This window comes from Callithrix jacchus, chromosome 13 (assembly GCF_049354715.1).
Source record: "Callithrix jacchus isolate 240 chromosome 13, calJac240_pri, whole genome shotgun sequence".
In the NCBI taxonomy this organism is placed as follows: Eukaryota; Metazoa; Chordata; class Mammalia; order Primates; family Cebidae; genus Callithrix; species Callithrix jacchus.
In genome coordinates, this window is record NC_133514.1 from 99,772,132 (window position 1) to 99,788,668 (window position 16,537).

Genomic DNA, 16,537 nt, shown 5'->3' on the forward strand with positions numbered 1-16,537 from the left:
GTGTAATTTGTGCAATATTTATGCAATATAAATATTAAATAGAAAGGAAATCCTGCTTCATGATTTCCAAACCCTTTCTAGTTGTATGCCTTGAATTTGAAAATCGAATATATTATTTTCCCAGGTGTCCCTAGGTGGCACAATATATTTTTAGTCAAAAGGGTGTCATTTCCCCTTTGATAGCAAATGTTTCTTTAGATGCCATCAAGTCACCAGATGTACCATTTATCCCACTAACATTATATTCTTAAGTTTTGGACACTGGGCTGTACCTTGGAGGAGAGGGTTTCCTAGGAAGCTGTGGAGTATTCTATCACTGTCACAGATCTCCTGGAACATACTAAAGAACCTCACTGGCAATTCTCAGAGTCAGTTCGGGTGTTTGCCAAATATGTAAAATAGTTTTTTCATCTGAAATTTATATCTGATGTCCAGGGTCATAAAGCTGCTTAGAGTTTCTATTGAGAAGCCCAGATATTTAGAAAAATATTTCCAACACCTCAGCTTCTGCAATAAAAACTGCGTTTTACATTTTATTATTTTTTTAAAAGTATATTGAGGGTTTGTCTTGGTTCAGGCTACTATAACAGAGTACCATGGAGTTGGTGGTTTAAACAAACATTTATTTCTCTCAGTTCTGGGAACTGAGAAGTCCAAGATCAAGGTGCTGGCCCAAATCTATGTCTGGTGAGGGCTTTCTTGCTGGTTTAAGAGGGCTGTCTTTTCATTGTACCCTCATACAGTGGGGAAGAAGTGGGGCTAGGGGGAGAGAGAGAGAGCGAGACAGGAGAGCAAGTATTCTATCTTGTGTCTTTTTTAATAAGGGCTCTACTCTCATGACATAATTACCTCCCAAATACCATCACATTGGGCTTTCAATATATGAATAGTGGGGGAAATGAACATTCATTCTCTAGCATTATTGGAATGAACTATTTAGAACTGAAAAACCACACATAACTAACAATGTATGTTTTCACTTAATCACTAGTTGTAAAAGCTCTTTTTGCTTGTGGTGTTGTAGATATTGTCTAGCTAGGAAATATAGACAAGAAAGGAAATAATATTTTTTTTGAGCAGGCTCACGCTGTTGTCCAGGCTGGAGTGCAGTGGTGCAATCTCAAGTCACTGCAACCTCTGCCTCCTGGATTCAAGCCAGTCTCCTACCTGGGATTACAGATGCATGTCACCACACCTGGCTAATTTTTATATTTTTAGTGGAGACAGGATTTCACCATGTTGGTCAGGCTAGTCTCGAACTCCTGACCGCAAGTGAACCTCCTGCCTCAGCCTCCCAAAGTGCTGGGATTACAGGGATGGATGAGCCACCATGCCAGGCTGATAAAACTTTTCACAGAGGCTTTACTGTATTCAAAGCCCTCTCTCAGGCATGCCCTTGAGCAAACACACACTTAACACATCATACCCTCATCACTCAGTCCATTCTAAAGTAGCAGGTATCAGAATATCTGAGTACATCTGAGGGCCAGATACTGAAGAAATCCAATAAAAGTCAAATGTATGTTAGTGGTTTCTATACAATAAGGAAGTGGCTATTCACACAATGTTAAAAACAGTATTTCCTACAAAATATCAGAACATTAGTATTAGAAAGTCAGTAGGAGGATCAGCCCCACAGCAACTGGTAGAAAGCACCAGGTACATCACTGCTCACAGTGGTGGGTCTGCCTGGCTCCCTGCCTCCCTGCCAGACCGAGTAACTTGACCACAAGAACCAAGTCTGCACATGTAGCTCAGCACAGTGCCCAAAAACCACTGGATAGTGAATCAGTGACTTTTTTCTCCTTAGTGAATTAGATTTAGAGTAAAAGAATGTACTGTTTCATGAAGATGGAAGTAAAGAGTCATTGCCACTGTCTTCCTTACCTCAGATTATCATGGAGCAAATGTTAGGCATCTTACAATTTCATACATAAATATTTCAGCCTGCACATCTGGAAGATGAGGAGTCCTTTACAAACATAACCAAAATATCATTATAACATTCTAATATGTTAACAAGATTTCTTTAATATCATTAAGTACCCACTCAGTTAAAATTTCCCATTTTTCTCCTAATTTATTTTATAGCTTACTTGAATTGGTATCAAAATAAGACACATGCATTGCATGGGTTGATAAGTTTTATGTCTCTCTTTTATTAAAACTCTGTTTAATCTTTATTTCTTTTTTCCCCAACTTTTTCTTCAGAAAAAAATAAAACCAAGAGAAAAGTTGCAAAGATATAATGACAGCTCCTGATTATTAATTGTTAAAAATGGTGTCATGATGCAGGATGGGTTTTCTCAGGGAAGCTGATGCTGAGATGGAGTGGAGTCCAAAAGGTTTATTTATCTCCCATCTGAGAGAGGAAAAGGGAGGAAGCAGGATTGGGCAGAGGAAGGGAAAAAGCAGATCTGAGGAAGTCTCTACTAACCCAAGAGGGAGCTCTAGTACAAAGATTGCCTATTAAAAGAGTTCCCCGCCCCCTCCCACCCCATGGGAGCAGAAATTCCTGTGCCTAAATACCACCCCCTAGACTGGGGGCCTCCCCAAGCAGAATGTGCCCTGGACTTTCCTCACCTTGCTCAGTCATTTGTCAGAGGCTGCCCCAAGATCAGTGTGACCTCAGCTGGAAAGCCCAGGTAACCGTGAAGAAGCTAACAGCAAGAATGTGAGCAAACCACTCTCCTTGCAGCTAGGAAGTGCTTTTTTCTTGAAGGGGAATCTGGGTGGTGCTTCTTGTGTCTCCCATAGTCCACTATTTATACAACAATGGATCCCCTTCTCCACACAGGTTTGGGGAGCAACTCTTCTAAGTTTCTGGTCATCCTCTCTTCCTATGGGAAACTTAGAAACGGGAGGTTAGTATACGATCTACAGCCTGGCTGCTGCAGTTGGTGACCAGGGCTACCACTAGTACTCATCAGCTCCTCCTTCCCTGTCTATTCTAATTTGCCCTTGCTACTCTTGTTAGTTTAGTGAGGGGGCTGCAAAACCCTCATTTGTCAGGCAGTTTAGCACCACTAATCTTATCACCTTTACTCCTTCCTAAAGGGCCTGAGTATGGAGCAACTAGAGATGTTTCTAGAAAAAGACATTTTGTTACTTGGAAAGAAATGGTTTGAATCATGGAAGTCATGAGACAGGAAAAAAAGAGAAGTATCAACACTTGACTTTCATGTCATGTGAGAAAGTGCAAAAGGAATATCTTAATTGCATAAGGCAGTTTTAATGATACAAAAATCATGCAAAGAACACTTATTAAGCCTCTTTGTCACAACATGATAAAGTGTGGGGACTCTTGGTACTAACATAAAGCCATCAACCATGATAGGACTTTTCCAGGAGAAGGTCCAGGAAGGAAGGGGGAGTATCAGCAGAGTACTAGGCACTGTGGGGAACACTGAACTAAGACTAATAACCTTGATGAGAAAATAACAGCACACATGAAATGATCAGCAAATAACAGCAATAAAGTCACTGCTAGACCACTGGTCTAGCTCCTTTTTTTGAAATTCACAAAATGGAAGAGCAAACCTCCTTGCTTTTTGGAGAGCTAACCTGGAACTTAAGAAGTCTAAAAGGTACTGGTGTGCTGTAGGGTAATTTGCTACTAAATTCTAAGGACAGAGTAGTACTTAAGATTTAAAAATGACTCTAACGCTGGGTGTGGTGCCTCATGCCTGTAATCCCAGCACTTTGGGAGGCTGAGGCAGGTAGATCACAAGGTCTGGAGTTCACCAGTCTGGCCAACATACTGAAATGCTGTCTCTACTAAAATTATTAAAAAATTGGCCAAGTGTGGTGGTGTGCACCTGTAATCCGAGCTACTCAGGAGGCTGAGGCAGGAGAATCGCGTGAACCCAGAAGGCAGAGGTTGCAGTAAGCCAAGATCATGCTATTGCACTCCAGCCTGGGTGACAGTGCAAGACTCCATCTCAGAAAAACAAAAAGCCTCTAAGATGATGAAATCCATGACTTTATCCTGTGGGTCTCATTGATGAATCTGTTGCAGTGATCACGATACATTTTTAGTTAGAACAATGATGACAACATCTCACTTGCCTCCTTGTCTCTCTGTATTCCCCACCTAATTTACACTGTACATTCCTGCCCAATTAATAATTGTGGCTGGCACATCTTGTGACCTCTGATGAATCACACACTCTTGTGTGTGATAATCTTTTCTCCTTGAGTGCAGATAAACCTATGATTTACTTTAGCCAATAAAATATGCAAAGTTGATGCCTATCACTCCCTAATTTTGGTTATCATCTATATCCATTTCCATATCTATATCCATGTCCATTTCCATAGCTGTATCTATATCTACGTGACTCCATCTTTCTTGTGCTCTGTAGAGAGATTTTCCCTGCTGGCTTTGAAGGAGCATGCTGCCATCTTTAGTAAGGCCCATGTGGTAAGGAACTGTGGGTGGCTGCTAGGACCTAATGACCACTTCCAGTTCAGGGCCAATAGGAAGCCAGGGCCTTTAGTCAGACAGCCACAAGGAACTCAATGAGCTGACAGGAGTTTGGAATCAGATTCTTCCCTAATCCAGCCTCCAGATGAGAACTGTAGTCTGGCTGACACCCACTTGTAGTCCTGTGAGAGCATGAGCACAGGACTCAGGTAACCTGTGCCTGACCTCCTTGCCCATGGAAAGCGAGGCAATACATATGTGTTGTTTTAAGACACTATGACACTAAGGTTGTGATAATTCATCGTAAAGCAATTTTAAAAACCTGAATACCATATGGTTAGGAAAACGGCCACTCTAATTATAGGTCAAAAGTCTTCAATTACTTTTCATTGTCTTTGGAATAAAGACCAAAAAGTTTATATGGCCACTAAAGGCCTCTTGTTATCTGACATTACTCTGTTTTCCCATGTAAGCTTTTTATTACCTGGTCCAGGCCCAATCTGCTCTCTCTGTTGCCTGGGGTGCAGTGGTGTGATCTTGGCTCACTGCAACCTCCACCTCCCGGACTCAAGCAGTTCTCCTGCTTCAGCCTCCCGAGTAGCTGGGATTACAGGCATGCACCACCATGCTCAAATAATTTTTGTATTTTTAGTAGAGATGGGGTTTCACCATGTTGGCCAGGCTGGTCTTGAACTCCTGACCTCAGGTGATTTCACCTGCTTCAGCCTCCCAAAATGCCAGGATTACGGGTGTGAGCCTCCACGCCTGGCCCTTTCCCAAAATCGGATCAATTTTTCTAGAGTTCCATATGACCTAATGTGACTATTTTTCCTTACCCCAACCTAGAAATAATTCATCTCTTTTTTTCCTTGCTCCTTAATTTGGCATTTCTCATCCTACACTGTACTATAGTTTATCTGTATTAGTGGAAATTTGTTATTCTTTTTAGTTGCTCAGCATCCAACACACTTTCTAGTGTTTAGGGAATTCCCTACCTCCTGCATCTCAGTAGGAAGCAGAGCTTGCCTTCCTCCATGGAAGCTGAGTATGTCAGATTCTCCCTTTCTCAGCTTGACCTTCAACTAAGGCTCAAGAAATATATGTTGAACTGATTTTTTTTTTAGATGGAGTCTTGCTGTGTCACCCAGGTGGAATGCAGTGGCACAATCTTGGCTCAATGCAACCTCCGCCCCCCAGGTTCAAACAATTCTCCTGCCTCAGCTTCCAAAGTAGCTGGGATTACAGGCACATGCCAACACGCCTGGCTAATTTTTTATGTTTTTAGTAGGGATGAGGTTTCACCACGTTCAGGCTGGCCTCAAACTCCTGATCTTGTGATCTTCCCGCCTCGGCCTCTCAGAGTGCTGTGATTACAGGCATGAGCCACTGCATTCAGTCTGAACTGAATTTTTAATTAGTTAAATCTGTTAAGATTTTTGTATAGTTCTTCTAGACGAAAGGAATAAATAATTTATTCACATAAATGTACTGAAGTTCAGCTTACTGAAGATACAAATCTTAATACAAATTTTCAGAAGGTTATATGTAAAAGAGGTGTGTGTGTGTGTGTGTGTGTGTGTATAAATGTGTGAATTTTCTGAACTAGAGCATTTTATTCATTAATATTTAAATATTTATTTTAGCTCTGTGGCTCAGGAGATTCCGTAAATCTATAGACTTTGGCAATAACTTTTATAAACTTGGTAGAGAGAGGCCAGAGTGGTAATTATCTTCCTATTAACCTTTGCATTTTTAGGAAGGTATTTGAAACTTATAGTATTCAATAAATATTTGTTGAATAAAAGAGTCTTTATTTAGGAAAGATATCCTATATATTTCCATCACAAACCCAACAAGATATAAGGTAGCCTAAGATGATTCTATGGCAACCACTCTATGCTTCCCATGTTTCAAAAAAATTGTAAAAAGGATTATGAACTTAATGGTGTAAATGTATTCATCATTACAACAGAGTGAGTGAGTATGCTGAAGTCAACTGGTTGAGGAATCAGTTTCTTCTATTCAGCATCATTCTTCCCCCTCAACTCATGTGACTGATTGTAAGGCAGTTAGTCAAAAGTAGAAGAAAAGCATAGAATTCCAATTTGCAGTACAAGAAAAATTCAGAATTATTGATTTTCAAGTTATGTTGACTTCTCTGGTCATTATGATTTAGTTTTTCTCATGGTAGCAGCAGAGCTGGTCTCTACAAATAAACAGAAACCACATATAGGAAACAATACAGTACAGTGCAATAGTTGGATGCGGAGTGAAGGGACAAGGGGTAAGCAACACAGGACACTGATGGGTCTTGATGTGTTGCTGGGGGAAGATGTCTATACTGGAAAGAAGGACAGGTAGTGGTTTGCCATTAGCACAAACAACTAATTGTTGAGAGGAAGCCTTTTGACCAAACCAACACTGAGCATACGTTTGGCAAATTAGCAAGGAAACTATCCTGTCTGAAAGAGCTGATTCTGCCCTGTTCTGTTCCCTTATCCTATGCTCCAGGCCATGTGCCTAATAGGAGTTAGCTATGCAAGGTATTTTCCAAGGACCAGTAGTCATGGATATTACCTGGAAGCGTGTTAGAAATGGAGAATCTCAGAACTCACTCCAGACCTACTGATTCAGAAACTTATTTTAACAAGATTCCCAGGTTATTGGTATACGTACACCATAACTTTTGATGACTGCAACAGGATTCACACTTAACCTATAAATCAACTAGTGAGCCTGTAAAGAAAAAAACAGCCATGGGATGAACATCTTTTGTATCTTTTTAACAGAACTGACCGTTGGCCACAGCATGGCACATGCTTTCCCCTTGGTTGCCATTCATTCATTTATTCAACCAATATTTGAGCGGAAGAGGGACAGGCATAAGTTATTAACATTTATTAAACTTGCTTAATCTCCTAGACATCCACAGGTTATTATCCCTATTTTGCAAATGCAGAAATTTAGAAGAGAATGAAGAAGAAGCAAAATGCCCAAGACAATACTAATGGTGCTCAGTGGAGGAACCGGGATCTGAATACACTGCCTCTCTGAAGGCAGAGCTCACACTCCATCACTCTTTGCCGTCCACACGGAGAGAGTATATTCATCCTCCCTCCTCTGCAGGAGCATTACACAAAGTCAGACTTCCTCTAGTGGAGTGGCAGAGCTCTATGTCTGGCCCTCTGCGTCCAGGGCAACAGTTGAGTTCAGAGGCAAAAAGGAAACAGCAACTGATATTTCCAGGCGTCTGGGCCGAGTCATGGGGAAAGAAGTGTAAACCTGCAACATCCCAGTTCCAAGAAAGACCTAATAACGGTTGCTACTTCATCCTTCGCTCCATCTTGGTCTTCCCAACGTGGGTGTTAGAGGCGAAAGGACAGCATAGACTAGACTTCCCCTAAGAAAAATGGCGGCCGTGCACTCCTTGCCCACAGCTGACCCTTTCTCCACCTTCTGTCTCCGTGGTAACGAGGCCGGCTCTCTGCGCGCCGGCTTATGCCGTGCATGCAGGGAAATGGAGAGTTTGCCACCCCCTCATTTTTGCGACAGTTGCAGGGAAAGTCACGGCAGTTGGGGCTGGTGTCAGCTGATTTACTGCAGCGGCGGCGGCACAGGCACCTTGCAGTCTCAGTGGGGAGACGGCGGCTGGGTAGCGCTTACCGCCCCAAAGGTTACCCCAGCCGGATCCACGCACCCCGCATCCTGGGTATTTCCGCCCTATCCTTGTCCTCCTTGGCTGGGGCGCCCACCGGCGGTCTGATAGACTACATCGCGGCATGAGATGAAGCTGTGACAGGTAAGGGGCTTTCAAGCTTCACGGTGAGAAACCCCACGGTGGGATGTGTCTGCACAGTGGAGGTCGGGGGTCAGGGGTCAAAGGTCACAAGCCCGCTCTAGCCGGGGGCGGTGCCAGCTGTCAGAACTCTGCGGCTGCAAGCTCTGCTCCTTGCTTCGCCTGCAGGTCGGGCCCACAGTTAGGCGCCGTAACCAAGAGCTTGGGGGCCCGCTGGGGATCTTTGGGGCTCCCTCGCCTGGCGAGTGATATTTGCTATTTGTGACAGTTGCTTTGCTCTTGAGGTGGGACTGCCTGTGTCCCAGTCACAGTCTACACGGGATCAGGTGGTTGGTGATGATCGTGGGTGGTTACTGACAGCAATTTTGGGCAATGTGCTTGCTTTTGGGGTTCATATAGTCTTTCCTTACCTGTTGGTATTATTACTCTTGCCCATGCCCAAGGTACTGATGCCACTGTTAGAATTTCATTTTTGAGATGCCACCTGCCAGTTCTTATCCCTTTAACCCAGTACTTGTCTGAGCGGATATCAGTCACTCCCGTTCACTTACTGAGGCGTCGCAGCGTTCTGAAGCTCTTTGAAGTCAGCACTACCCTACCTTTGATTCAAAAATTGGTTTATGGTTTTGACCCATTTGATATGTCAGTTTTTCAGACAGAATTTGCTGGGCTATGTATAGTCTGAAACTAGGGAAGCTACTGTTGCATCACAGGCTGCACTAATACTGTTGATGCTGCTGATTTTAGGGTTTAGTCAGTGGCAGCTACAGCTTCCTTTCAATGTAATATTTGCCATGAGAGAAGAGGCAAACTGACCCTTTCAGATGTTTACACCTTAGGATTTTATGGGCAAGGTTGCAGGAAGTGCCTGTTGTATGAAATAAATTAACTGCGTTTTTGACATTTTCTTAAACAAATTTTAGTTCGCATCTGCTTCTTGCTTTATAAGCAAACTTGTGACTGTATGGAGGTCAGCTTAAAAGTGGACATATGTGTTGAAATGCCTTCATTATTAGAAAGAATGAAAAACTGCCTGGTTTCGTCCAGAACAAAACATAGTAGTTATTATAAGTTGGGAAAATGAACCAGTATAAATATAATTAATGCTTTATTATTAATGTCAATTAGGGATTATGGTAGAGAAATTCATTTGTTTTACTGCCAATCCTTATTTTAAGAGTGTTTCAGAGAAATATTTGCAGAGAAAAATGGGAGTATGCCCTTTATTTTTTCTTATTGCCACCTGTAGCTAAATTTTAAACCATCTCGTTGACTGGGTGAATTGAAGGGACTGGGCTTGGCTTGGTTTGAATATCGCTGTAAGAATTTAACTTAAATTTTGGGGGTAGTAACTTAAATTTTCGAGGTTTTGTATCTTACAGTTTTCTTTTATATTGGATATAAGTTCTGTTTTGAAGTTAAAGGAATTTGGGTGGTTTCTCCATGTAACACACTTAGCATAGAAAATCTTAAAAGGAGTAAGCTTGTTTTGTGCTTTCTTCATGAGAAGGGTGGGATGACATTTAGCTTTAGTGGTATGATGTATGTTAGATGTATGCATCCTTAAAGTTCATTTTGGACTTCAGGTGCAGAGTATTGACTTAATCTTACTGAATTCAATGATCGTCTTTGGGCTGTTCAAGACATATCCCCAGCCTGACTAACATGGTGAAACCCCATCTCTACTAAAAATACCATTTTTTCATTCATTCATCCACCAAGCCCACATCTGTAATCCTAGCTACAAGGGAGCCTGAGGCCTTTATTTCTGGGTTTATCTGTTATATCTCCCTGTGACAGTTTTTTAATTTGTTGGGACTTTCTTTCTTTTTGAGATAGATTATCACTGTTGCCCAGGCTGGAGTGCAGTGGTGTGATCTCGACTCACTGCAACCTCCAACTCCCGAGTTCAGGCATTTCTCCTGCCTCAGCCTCCCTAGTAGCTGGGATTACAGATGCCCGTCAGCATACAGAGCTAATTTTTGTATTTGTACTACAGATAGGGTTTCACCATGTTGGACAGGCTTGTCTGGAACTCCTGACTTCAAGTGATTTGCCTGCCTTGGCCTCCCAAAATATCGAAATTAGTCATGAGCTACTGCACCTGGCCTGGAAATACATGACTTTGAAAATGTAGTCTCCCATTCAGCTTAGCAGTTGTAATTTATGACCCTTCAAGCTCACTGGAGATACTCTTCTAGTTCGTTGCACATCATGTTTCTTACTGAATGTTGATGGTTGGTACATGTCAGTGATAGCAGACATGTTATCCAATTACCTTCTGTTTTCACATTCAAGTTTATTTGGCTGTCTTCCATAAGGGTTCTTCTTTTTTCTAAACATTTCAGATAGAAACAGACAGTATAAACTTCCATCGGTTGGAGCAAAAAACTCACACGAATGAAATATCACTGCACTTACTTTTAAGAAACAGTGTTGTGCTTAATTAATAGGCCATAGGGAGTGTAGCAGTGATTGTGTTAGTAATTTGCTTTATAGTGCCTAAGATATGTTTAGCTGTGTATATATCATGATAGAGTAAAAGAGGCAGGAGTGTAGGTAAAAACTGTAGCTGGGGAAAAAGCAATAATATGTTAATAACATTTTGATTAAGGAGACTTGTATTAATTGTTGACATTATTATAGAAGAATTAATTGACAAGAAACTCCTGTGAAATCCAAAACATATAAACTCGAGATATACTTTAATTTGCGGATTGGTGCAACTTTACTTAAACCAATGCAAACATATTTCATTCACTAGTTTGTTTATTTATCTAAGTATTTGGATTCCTTCTATGTGGCAGGAATTTTAGGCACTGAGAATACAATAAAGAAGAAACCAAACACAAAGCTTTACCATCATAGGACATATAGCAGAAGAGGCAGATGATAAATCAATAAAACAAATGGTATGTTAAATGATTGTAAGTATTCTGTTTGAATGGCAGATTTTGCAATTTATGATGGTCAGGAAAGCCTTCACTAAAAAGGTAATATTTCACAGAGATTTGAAGAGGTGAGGGAGTGTGCCAAAAGGAAGCTGGGGTGGGGGACCTTGTTCTGAGGTGAGGTCCTGCTTGGTATTTTTGAGCAACACCAATGAATCAGAGCAGATAGAAAAGAGTGAGCAGGGAGAGAACAACCACCTCAGTCATATAAGATAGGTAGTCATTTGTAGAGTTGGCTTTTGCTCTGTGTGAGACAGGTAAGCCATTGGAAGATTTTGAGATGTGATCACAGCATGATTTTTTTTTTTTAAATAGTGTTACTGTATATGCTGTGTTGAGACTGAAGGGGAGCAAAGATGGAAACAGGGAGATCAGGTAGAGGGCTGTTGTGTTATCCCTGGTGGAATTTGCTGATTGAGAATGGGGTGGTTCTAGTTAAAGTGTTGAGGTGTTGCAGGATTCTGGATGTGATTTGAAGGTGTAGCCAGTAGTGTTTACTGATGGATTGGGATATGGAATGTGTGAGAGAGTAATAGAGTAATTAAAGATGATTCTAGGATTTTGGTCTGTATAGCTATAAAACTGGAGTTGTCAGTTGCTGAGATGGGAAGACTGCAGGAGGGGCATGATTGAGGAAGGAAGAGCAGGGGCTCACTTTTGGACATGCCACGTTTGAGAAACTTATTAGCCATTCAAAAGGAGATGCTGAGTCGGAAACTGGACATATGAATTTGGATTTCAGAAAAGCTTCCCACACTATAAATTGAGGAATTGTCAGTGTAAACAGGTTGAGCATTCCTAATCCAAAATCCAGAACTCTTGAGCATAAACATGATGCTCCAAATAAATGCTCACTGGAGCATTTTGGACTTTGGATTTTTGGATTAGAGAGCTCAACCTGTAAGTATAGTACAAATATCCCCAAATCTGAAATTTAAAACACTTCTGGTCCAAAGCATTTCAGATAAGGGGTACTCAACCTGTAGATGGTATTTAAAGCGATGAGGCTTGTTAAGATCGTTGAAGGAGGGAGTGTTGCCAGAGATGTCTAAGGACTAAGTTCTGGGAATGCCAACATTTAAAGTCAAAAGAGTAAGAAGGGAGGCTAAAGCCAGAGAAGAAGAAGCAAAGTTAGGAAAAGATGAAGACTTTGAGGTCAGGTAAAGAAGTATGTCAAGGACAGAATATGAAATATGTCAAATGCTTCTGGTAAGTCAAGTAAGATAAGGATTAGAACTTGATAGAACTTGATAATGGATTTAACAGTGGGGAGGCCATTGGTAACCTTGCCAAGCACAGTTTTTGTAACAGTCAGAGCACTTTTCTATAGTCTGTAATGAGGAGGGTCATGTTATAAATAAGAAGTCTTATTTGAGATGTCACATATTTCCTCAGAGTTTAAAACTGGGAAATGGAGAGCTGGGTTTCTCTCCAGTCAGTGTGACTTTCATACCTTCACAGTTGCCCAGCTTATTTTAGTGATTAAAAGACAAATGTGGGAATTCAGCTTCCAATTTGGGGAAGCATGTTTGTTTCTTCTTTTTCTTTATAATTCAATGTATATACAATGAGAAAGTTCAGTGCTCAGTTTAGACTTGGGATGGCAATGTAAGGGAAGAAGTTGGAATGATTGGAGATGCAGGTGAGATTAGAGGTGGGTGGCAGGAGAAAGTTGAAGTTGTTTCTACCAAATGGAATTTATTTCCTTTAAAAAGTAAGGTCTTGGTGGGCATAATGGGCTTTTAGCTTAATCAGTAACTCTTGAAATTGTTGTAGGTTGGTGATGGATAGAGTACAAGTAGAAGAATTCAGTCATTCTAATAGCACCTGCAGAAATTTAAAACATGATTTATATGCCTCAAAATCTATGAATCACTTGTAAAATGTGATTTATTTTTGACCAAATAGCTCTGCAGTTTTTCCAAATCTGTCTCTCATGCACTGAGGGCTGTTTAGCAATAAGAAATAAGTGTGGTCTCCTGTTGCCATCTGCTAATTCCACATGTTCCTTTGAAACTGAATACTGGAACTTCCTTTAACCAACTCAGTCCTTAAGCATCAGGTTCATTGAGAGTACAGTATATTTCGTTATCACTCAAGTAAGAAAGCGTAATCTTGTCAGCTGCTTAAGTGTCAGAAGGTTGTGTCCCTTACAAGCTCTTAAATTTTGGAAACACTCTGTTAAAAGGAAGCAGCTGAGTAATTTCTTTAGTGTGTTTTTACGACTTAGCTGTCTCATTGTAGTATAATAAACAGAGTCTTCATTATCTACTTCAGTTTTTTTTTCCAAATCTTCAATTGATTGGTGGTAAATGCATAAGCACAAAGAAAATACATCATCTTAATGATCACATTCTCATCACATCATACTGTGATCTTGAGTTGGGTACATTCTTTTGACGAATGATGTAGGAATGTTCTCTGAGAATTTGAATGAACTTTTACAAACTTCTTTCACTGCAGCTGTGGCAAGTACCTTAAGCTGTTTAGGGTTTAGTACTTGCTTCCCATATTCCCCATTGGTAGGTGGGTAGCTACGGCCTATACCAGTTCATGTGTGCCCATTCTCATGAGAGAAAATTTGAGTTTATTTTTGTCTGCAAGTCACAGGGGGCCTGCCTGGGGACACATAATGAGGAGATATTGACTATCCTGTGAAAATGCTCTGTTGCTAGGATAGAAATACAGACTTTTGTATTCGAGAGCTAGAAAAACAGTGTGGAGGAATTAACATTTATCTGATACTAGTTTGTATATAATCTTAACTGCTTTATAGCTTTTAGAAATCATTTGTGATACCAATATTACGTGGGATAGTGTGGAACAGGATTGTCTTATCAGAATATCACCCCATAGGGCATTTATCATTTCAGAAGGAAAAACAAAAACAGTAGCAGTGAAAATAATCTGGTAGTCACCACCTGAATCAAATGGTCAAAGGTAGCATTGCTGCTCATGGGAAAACGTGACGTAAGCGAGGTGATGCAGTGTGAAGTGTACATCACCACCTATTGAGTATTCTTGCCCACGATGTTTACTTGAGCAAATGTTGTTAGATCCAACTTCATTTATAGTAAAAAAACAGGTGATGGAGGGACAGGTTAAATGATACTATGTAAAACAATCAGAAAAATCTTCAGATGTGGAATATTCTCCAACAATTGGTTTGGCTTCTTAAAATTAGTATTAAAAAAATAAGGTGGGATTATTCGAGAACTAAAGAGCCCTAACAGCTTTTTTAGTCTGTTCAGGCTGTCATAAAAAATACCACAAACTGAGTGGCTTGAACAACAGAATTTGATTTTCTCACAGTTTAGAAGCTAGAAGTGCCCCAGATTAAGGTTGGAAGGTTTGTTCTCTGTGAGGGCTCTCTTTCTGGCTTGCAGATGGCTGCCCTCTCACCGTGTTCTCACAGTGGTGGAGAGAGAGAGAGCTCTTGTGTCTCTTCCCCTTCTTACAAGGACACCAGCCCTATCACCGTAGCGTCCTGCTGTTATGACCACTTTTATCACCTTCTCACAGGCCTTACCTCCAAATGCACTAGGGGTTAGGGCCTCAACGTAGGAATTTTGGGAGGACATATCATTCAGTCCATAACAACAACCAAATGCAGTGCATAAAACTTGAGTATTTTGTTTGCAGCTTTGGGGGGGAAAAGTCATAAAAAGCATTTTGTAGACTATTGAAGTACTTTGAATATGGACTAGTGTGTAGATGCTATTAGAGAATGATTATGGTGTTGATAGTAGTGAGTATGATAATGGTAGTGTGATTATGAAGGAGAATGCCCTTATTTTAAGTTTTGTCTTTAAAGGCATTTAGGGTGAATCATCATGATATGTATAAGTTACTTTCAAATGGTTCTACACACATACACACACACACACACAAATACATACACATATATACACACAGACTTCTAAAAAACACACATATGCATAGCATATACGTATCACATATATACAGCATATATGTAGATATACCTGCCACATTGCCAATGGAAATATGACAAGATATTCTTTTTTGAGTGATTGTTATACTCTACTTTGAACTTTTGTATATTTGAGATTTTTCATAATAAAAATTTGGGAGGAATCACAAGGCGAAAGGTAATTTCATTTTAAGGTTTTTAAAGGCACATTGAATTTTACAAAAACAAACCAACGTGTGGTAACAGGATTAAGTCTTTTGAATATTTCTTAGGGCTCTATAAGCCTTCACTTGTCTAGGTAGAAGAAAGCTGAGAAAATAGGAAGAAGATAATTGGGACAGTCTGCTGTACCAGAAAAAAAGAGTGCATTGCAAAAAATCAGCAACGTCACACTAGCAGCTATAGAGTATATATAAGATAATTGAACTTAGGAGGAATAGGTTATCAACAATCGATTAATGTCAAAGCATCCTCTTTCCTCACTTCTCTTGTAAGGCATTGCTTGTCTCTGCAATATTGGAGAGTTCTGCCCTGGAGTGTCCTTTTAGAAAGATTGTTGACCCCTTCATGTAGTGGGAGATCTTGAGTGTCCTTAAATTAAGTCTTTTTGAGAGCCGAGACTAGAGTACACGAGGCCTCTTATACTAAGGAAATGGAAGCACCAAGTTAAAGACCACGTTTCAAAATGCTAATTGTAATGAGAGAGACAGAGATTGTTAAATTTACAAGGAGAGGCCAGGGAAGGTATTTGGCTAAAAATGAAATGTAGACATGTTTGAAGGGCGAAGGCTAACTTATAAAATAGATTGAAATGGTAGACAGTGAAAACATAATTAAGGGAGGAAGATTTTTGCAGTGGTTCAGGAGGAGTTAGATTTTTTTTTTTTTAAAGAGATATTTTTTCCTCAAAAGAGTTAAATTAGAGCTGTACATGAAACACTTAACATAACCCTTGGCACATAATGAGGGCTTAAGAAATGCTGGTTACTGTTTCTGTTTATTCATTCAATAAACACCTACTGACCACTAGTAAAAGTCAGTGTTTTAGGTGCAGATATGGGGTTTGCTTGATAATGCTTAGATAACAAAGGTGCTAGATTTATAGATTTTATCCTGGAGAAACAGGCTGTAGTGGAACAGATGAATGAGTGTTATGCATGAAGCATTTGGAAGGTATAGTGAAAATAGGAATAGCAGGAGTAGGAAATCATGTGGTTTAGGACGGGACACTCACAGTAGAAGGAGCTAACATTTAAAAAGATTATAGCCTAAAGATAAATACTTGTTAAACCTAAATGTATTTTGAAAACTCATGTTGTGTGCATATGTTCAACTTTAAAACAAAAGAACTTGATGTGGCTGGGCATGGTGGCTGATGCCTTAATCCTAGCCCTTTGGGAGGCCGAGGCCAGTAGATCACCTGAGGTCAGGAG

At 40.4% G+C, this 16,537-nt stretch overlaps 1 protein-coding gene across 6 annotated transcripts in view; it reads left to right on the forward strand.

Moving 5' to 3' along the window:
* Positions 1-16,537, forward strand: part of WDR7 (WD repeat domain 7) — a 390,067-nt gene that overhangs the window by 6,759 nt on the left and 366,771 nt on the right. For 2 of the 6 annotated variants that reach the window (XM_035271195.3, XM_078348221.1), the window contains exon 1: positions 8,018-8,225. The exons of 2 other annotated variants lie outside the window; for them this stretch is intronic. The gene's annotated coding sequence lies outside the window, so the exon portion shown is untranslated. Of the gene's footprint in view, positions 1-8,017; positions 8,226-8,313; positions 8,391-16,537 lie in introns of those variants that run through there. 2 more of the 6 variants (XM_035271193.3, XM_035271194.3) reach the window with 1 other exon arrangement.